Genomic DNA, 7,738 nt, shown 5'->3' with positions numbered 1-7,738 from the left:
GTGAAGAAGCAGATGGTTGCTTTTCCTGTGTGCCCTGGCTGAGAATCGAACTTGGGACTTCCACTCACTGGGCCAACACTCTACCGCTGAGCCAACCAGCCAGGGCTGGTTTTCCCTCTTTTCTTTAGTTTTCCTAACAGGCTGATGGAGAGATGGTGGAAAAATAAAGCTGTAGATGGATGGTAGAAAAGGGAATGGAGGTCTGTTGAGAAGTAGAAGGGCACAGAGCTAGAAATACCTATAGCAGCGGTTCTCTGTGGTTTTCAGATGTGGAGCATCAACATAATCTGATAAATTGTACCAAATGCAAATTCTAGGAGCTTATTTTAGACCTTCTGAATTGGAAATTGGAGTTGGAGGCCAGTAATATATTTAAACAAGCACTGCAGGTGATTCTGATGCCTGCTAAAGTTCTAGAACCCTGCCCTACAGTACTCAAAAGCGAGTCCAGGCAGAGGTCCCCACCACCACTCCTACCCACAGTCACTTCTGGGTCTGTGGTTCTTAACAGCTGGGGCATCTGATGCTGGGAAGACCAGCTGCTATGCTTCCTCTTCTGTTGTGTATTTCCTCTTGACTTTTTCTCCTGACAGCCATGCTGCTGATATAAGAAGAGTTGGTTCCAACCCCTATAGGAGAAGGCAGAGGTAGGCACACCTCATCTCAGCCAGGCTGCAGCCTCTGGGCATGGTGTTGCGAAGAGGAAGAAAACTGAGCAGACTGCCAAGTCTTCTACCTCTCCAGATTGCTAGTGTTCAAACATTGTCCCCCTTGTTTTGTAATAGTGTATCTTCAGACTTCTGGCCTTAATTTTGTATCTTTTCTCCCTTTCACAAATACCACACTTATAAATAAGCAGGCCTATGAGAAAATATGGTGGAACCATTGTTCTTTAAATCTAAAGGCTTGATTATTTTTCTTCTACTTAACAGATGTATGCTGAAGAGAGTAGGGAAAACATAGAAATAACTTAGATATGGTCCTTGCCCTTTGGAAACTTGCAATGTGGTTAGAGAAATTTAATTTTCTGTGTGTGGGGGTGTGTGTGTGTGACAGACAGAGGGACGGATAGGAACAGACAGACAGGAAGGTGATAGATACGTGAATTCCAAACTGCCCTCTTGATGTTCCGCTTATCTGTCAGACCTCACCTTTACTGGACTAATGACCCTGAGACAGAGGAATTCCAAAAAAGCTGAGAAGCCGCCCCAAGAAGGGGCTCCGGACATACCAGGACTTTTGATTCAACACTCACATGCTCGAAGCCCCCCAAGGTGGAGCATTCCGGACATACCAGGACTTTTGCCTCAGTATCCCCTCAGGCTCTCCCAAACACTACATAACTCGCCGCTAGTCTGTAACCCGGTGCACTTCTCCTGGAGGGGTGCCCCAGCAGGTCTTTCTCCTCTAATAAAGCCTGCACATCTGGTGATCAAGTGCCATCTCATTCTTACATCTGGTGCCGAAACCCGGGACAGGGTCCTAACTGCCTGGACGATCCCTCTTTGCCGTTCAAACTTACAACCAGGGAAGCAATGGGCAGCGGCAGCTGGTCCCGGGCTTACTCCCTGATTCTGTTTGGACGTGTAATTCTGGGTTGATTGGCCAGCAGTCTAACCCTGTCCTGAACCCCTGCTGGACCAGAAAGGTAAGGAGTTTCTCCCTTTCCCTTCCCCAGTTGGCCTCTAAATTTCTCTCTAAAAATACCCCTTTCTGGTCGGATGGTATTCTCTGATACGCCTCACGTTTTGAGGGGTTTGACTCAGTCTCAGTGGACTGCACGGAAGACTAGGTGCCTAGCAAACCTCTCCACTCTCTCGGACTTCTCGTCCTCGGAGCTCCCTGTCAGGTGGTGACGACCTCTATCAGGGACGACTCCCCCACACGGAGATTCTCTCCTCTTGAGACAGTGACAAAAGGCGGGGACACCCCCTCTTGCTCACCTGTCTCCACTATGGGCTCTTCAGGGTCTAAGCCTTGACCAGACACCTCTAGGATGTCTCATTAAAAACCTCACCAAACTCAGTCTCTCAGACCTCAAACCGAAGAAATTAATCTTCTTCTGTAACACGGCATGGCCTCAGTACAGACTAGACAATGACTCTCATTGGCCTGAAAACGGGACATTCAATTATAATATCATAAGAAATCTTGACAATTTCTGCCACCAGATGGGGAGGGCATTAGAAATTCCTTACGTGCAGGCTTTCTTCTCCCTTCTCTCCTGTCCTTAATTTCTGCACTTTCTGTTCTACACGCAGGCCGTTTTTGGCCAAAGAAACCTCACCTAAAACCTCTGCTCCTAATCTTTCCTTCTCCACGGACTCCCAAACTCTCTCCTTCTCCTGCCTGACCCCCGGGGCACCCCTCTCTCAGGACCCCTCTCTACTCCCTCAGCAAATCTTTTTTGCTGGAGTCTCTTCCCTCCAGAAAGCCTCTTTCCTTCGCTAAATCCTGTTTTCTCATTCATCAGTCTCTCTTTCTCCTCCCCTGCTGGCCAGGGGCCTCTCCCTTCTCCACTGTGTTCTTCGTCCCCTCCCCCCTCCTCAGAAGCTGTGGCCCTGGCTGCAGTGCCTGTCTCATCTCTGACCTCTCTTCCCTCCTTACAAACTGCAGTTCTGTCTCCTCTCCGACCCCTCCTCCTTCCTTACAAACTGTGACTGTGCCTCTTTCCTCCTTGCCCTCTCCTCTCTCCTCAGAGCTCTAAATCCTTTTGACCTCTCTGACCATGTGGCGCCACACCAATACTTTAACCTCCTCCTCCTCCTGCAGATTCTGACCCTCCTTCTTTCCATCCAGCTGCTCACACTGTCCATCCGTCTGCTTTTTCTCTTCCTCCCCTCTTTGCTGGCAACTCCCTGCCATCCCGAAAAACTTAAAAAACAGAATTGTATATTAAGCTATGTGAGTAAGTAATCTGTCTTGTCTCATTGTTAGAAAATATTTCTAGTGAATTGAAACAAGTAAAGCGCGCTCATTTAAATTCCTTTATTATATGTGAAGTCTTTGTTTAATGTGTAACTGTGTCTGTTTCTTTTTCTTTTTTTTTCTTTAATTTTTTTTCTTTATTCATTTTAGAGAGGAGAGGGAGAGAGAGAGGAGAGACAGAGAGAGAGAAGGGGGAGGAGCTGGAAGCATCAACTCCCATATGTGCCTTGGCCAGGCAAGCCCAGGGTTTTGGACCGGCAACCTCAGCATTTCCAGGTCGATGCTTTATCCACTACGCCACCACAGGTCAGGCTAACTGTGTCTGTTTCTAAGGCCTTAAACCAGTAATTACCCACCTCATAAACCAGGTTTACTCATCCCCATGGAATCTCCCTGCAATACCCCCATCTTTCCTGTTCGAAAACCTTCAGGAGCTTATCACCTCGTACAAACCTTATACCTAATCAATGAGGCAGTAATTCCCCTCCATCCAGTAGTCCCTAATCTCTGTAAATTACTGTCACACATTTTCTCAAACACCACTCATCCACAATCCTAGCCCTCAAGAATGCCTTCTTTACCATTCCTCTAGTCTACACCCTGACTCTTACTTACTGTTTGCCTTTACCCAGACACTAATGCAGCCCAGCAACTTACATGGACTATTTTACCCCAGGGGATCAGAAACAGCCCACACCTGTTTCGGCAGGCACTAGCTCAGGATTTAGCAGCATGCAATCTCAAAACTACTACTCTCTTACAATATGTAGATGACCTACTCCTCTGCAGCCCCTCGCTGCCTGCCTCAAGGAGACTCACCACCATTCTTCTTAACTTCCTCTCTTTGAAGGACTATCATGTCTTCTCTGCTAAGGCTCAACTTTATTCTCAGTCCCTAGTCTATATAGGCATTACTTTAATCCCCATCACCTGAAGTCTCACCCTAGATCAAACTCAGACCCTCCAAGTCTCCAACCACTTACCACAACAGATCAAATATTTTCTTTCCTCAGTCTAATTAGGCTTCTTTAAACACTGAATTCCCAATTTTGCTCTCTTAGTCAAGCCCCTCAGTGAGATCTTCTGAGCATGGCTTTTAAGGTCTATAATGACCAAGGAAGTAACAGAAAAGGCAAATAAGGCCCAAAAGAAGTCAGGAAATACCAACTTTTGGCTCCAGTGCCCTAAGAGGTTTCACAGCATTCTATCAAGGCCCTGCTCCAGAGTGGAAAGAAAGGTCATTGAACTGAAGCCTGCCAGGCTTCCCGGCCCCACCGGTGACACACCTGTGCTGTGGAAAGAGGGACATGAGAAGGTAAGCTGCCCCCTTGCTCCATGGAGGGAGGGTTCAGTCTCTTCTAGCCCTGCTCCAGCTACCTGTGACCTGACCTTGCCCAGCGTACTGGGAATTGCCACTGAATGCCCAAGGACATCGTTCACAAGCCTAAGGTATTTCTTCCAAGTAGCAGATAAGCTAATCTCATTTCTTGTAAACACAAGGGCCATCTACTATGCCTTGCTTGAATATTTAAGTTTTATTTATCCCTCAAAGATCTCTACTGTGGGTATTGACAGTCTGATTTTATTGCTTTATTTAATGTTTAGTACCTCCTTTGTTCCTCTTATCTCAATGTCCCATGCCTATTACAGGCTGGGACCTGCTGCTAATTCCAGCTAGAAGCAGTGGTCACTAGGACTTATATTCTAACTGCAAAGTGTGGAAATGTAACACCATTTCCCTAAGTACTTGCAGGTTTTATAGGTTACTCAGCAAATTGTTCAAAGACTGTCCAAGAGGCACTACCAGCATTACATCACCCAAGGACTGACTTTCACATGGATAGGTCCACACACCGTGATCCTGACAACTCCAACTGCTGCTAAAATAGAAAAACGGCATGCCTTACTGTTGGGCAGATAAAATGTATTATGCTCACTTTGTTAAAGATGACATGAAGAGGCCGTTGCCCAGGTGATATTGATGTGTGTTGGGGGTGGGCTAAAGGCAGGTAGAATCCTTGTAGCCTGGAGCTTGGTTTTGGGATTAAGCCTTTCCCACTCTTTTTGATGTGGTGTGGTACAATCCAATAATGCCTCAGAGAAGTGACTTTGTATTAGAGACTTCCCTATTTTGTATATTGGATTAAGAGTTTGGATTTCTACACTATAAAATAGGGGTAGAACGGGAGCTTGCGCTCTTGGTTCCTGGGATGATTAGAGGAGAGAGCAGAGCAGAGAGCAGAAGGAGGCCATGTGGAGGAGGCCAGGAGAAGCAGCCAAGATGGCGGAGTGCTGAGTGAGATGCCAGTTTGTGTAGAGTTTGTATCTGGGACAAGGAAGGAGATGGGGAACAGAGGTGAATAAGTCTGGTGAGCTAGAAACCTTTGATTCTAGGAAACTCGGATAAATCAGTAGCTTTGTGAGCACTGAATGTGACTGGGTTTTGGAGCCCAGTGTGTGTTTTTACTTGCCCGCCGGGTGCAAGCTAGAATTAACGAAAATGGCCTATCAGTTTTTGGCTCTGTTGTTTCTTTACCGACTGTCCGAATCCAATGGGAACCTGCCTGGGCCGGGCTGCTTTGATAGTGGTGGCCCTGGCCGTGCCTCCTGGCTTTACACTTACTCCAACCACAAACCTGAAGCTGGTTGGTCTACTGTTGGGCGGAAAAAATGTATTATGCTCACTTTGCTAAAGTTTATGCTGCCCACGAGGAGGCCGTCGCCCAGGTGATATTAATGTGTGTTGAGAATTCTTGTAGCCTGGGGCTTGGTTTTGGGATTAAGCCTTTCCTACCCTTTTTTGATGTGGGGTGGTACAATCCAATCATGCCTCAGAGAAGTGACTTTGTATTAGAGACTTCCCTATTATGTATATTGGATTAAGGGTTTGGATTTCTACACTATAAAATGGGGTCGGAGCGGGAGTTTGTGCTCTTGGTTCCTGTAAGGCCAGGAGCCGTCATCGTGACCATTCACATGCAGGTTCCCATTGGATTCGGGCAGACGATAAAGAAATGGCGGAGTCAGAGGATGGGGGGCCATCCTATTTATTGGTGTCTCACCAAGACAGGCAAACCACAAAAGAAGACAAGGGAAAAGCAGAAAACCAGCTCTTCCCATGAAGGGCAAGGGATCAGGGGAGCCCCTGCAATTGTGATAGCAGGAACTGTGTGTCTGAGCTCCTGGTCTGTCCCACTTTATAGTGTAGAAAACCAAAATCCCTTAATCCAATATACAAACAAGGAAGTCTCTGATACAAAGTCACTTATCCAAGGCATAATTGGATTTCTCATGATACTGCACCACCCAGATCATACAATCAGTCAAGGGTGTGGGGAAAAGCTTAGTCCCAAAACCAAACCTCAGGCTACAACAACCTGGCCTGCTTATAGCCTGTCCCCCACACCCATTATAAGTCACAAGCGAGCAAACATATATATCATGTTTACAAACTTATTTGACCAACATTCCACCCCTTTTGCTCGCTTTACAATCTAAACCACAGGCATCTTCCATGATGGTCACTGTACAAAGAGTAGGATACATTGCATAAACAGAAATAGTACCAACTACAGCAATAGGATTAACAGATCAAAAACTATGGGCGAAATGAGAGAGCTGTCAGTGGCACCAAGAGAGGCAAATCTTTTCCCTCTGGCAGAATACAGGCCAGAGTTTTATCTGCAGACAGCACTGTAGCTGGCACCAGAGGCCGCCCTGAGCGGGTGTACCAAACCTTATTGGCCAATACACCAGCATCTGCTGGTTCTATGTGTAGTAAAATAGGGGAACTCATTATTGGCCATAAAGAAATTACAAAGGTGCCCTTCAAAATGCTGTCCCCTTGAGCACTCAAGGGATAATACACTTCTTCTACCTTAGGTGGCCAGGTGCTGGTTGCCCAAGGAGTTAACTGGAGGTCCACCTCTAACCCCTTTCCCCATGGTGCCAACAAGGCCACCCATCTCAGATGGGGGGCCTGTACAGTCCAGGGCCAAGTCCATTGAAGCCGTTGTCCTTTAAGAAGGGCTGTTGGAGCAGGCAAGAGCACGTTGCCCTGCTGTCCGAAACCTGGCTTGAGTAAAATGTCCTTAGTGCGTATCTGCAACTGAATAGAGGCAGCTGTCCGATGCAGGAGGGCCTCTACTGGAGCTGGGCTTCCCCGTCGAGGTCGCTTATTCAAAATCCGGAGTACTGTCCATAAGCGGCATGTCCATCCAGTAAGAGAGCCGGTGCCCCCCTCCTGTCGCAGTCCCTGCTTTAAGAGTCCATTATAACGCTCAATGATGCCAGCAGCCTGGGGGTGGTAGGGAACATGGTACTTCCAGTCCACCCCCAGTTTTTGAGCCCATTGCCTCACCGTTGAACCAGTGAAGTGGGTACCATTGTCACTTTCAAGGACCAGCGGTCGCCCGTATGCAGCACTCAGGCGGTCCAGAGCCTGTATGACTGCCCTCTGGTCAGGGTTACGAGCGGGGTAAGCAGCAAGCAGCCCGGTGGCAGTATCTACACAAGTGACTGCATACTGGTACCCTTCTGACTTTGGTAAGGGTCCAATGATGTCTATCTGCCATCGTGTCAGTGGGACATGACCCCTCTGGATCTGTCCAGGTGACACCAGTGGTCTCCGAGGGTGTTCCTTGGAACATACTGCACATTGCTCACAGGCTGCAAGTACCTCTGCATAGGACACAGGCAAGTTCCAAGCCTTAACCGTAGCCCACATAGTTTTCTGTCCTGCATGGAGCAGGCGCCGGTGGAGCCACTGTGCCACATCACCTGCAGGTGCAGTCTCCAACCATCGCACCCT

This window comes from Saccopteryx bilineata, chromosome 3 (genome assembly GCF_036850765.1).
Source record: "Saccopteryx bilineata isolate mSacBil1 chromosome 3, mSacBil1_pri_phased_curated, whole genome shotgun sequence".
Classification (NCBI taxonomy): Eukaryota; Metazoa; Chordata; class Mammalia; order Chiroptera; family Emballonuridae; genus Saccopteryx; species Saccopteryx bilineata.
Note: the sequence above shows the minus strand (reverse complement) of the source record.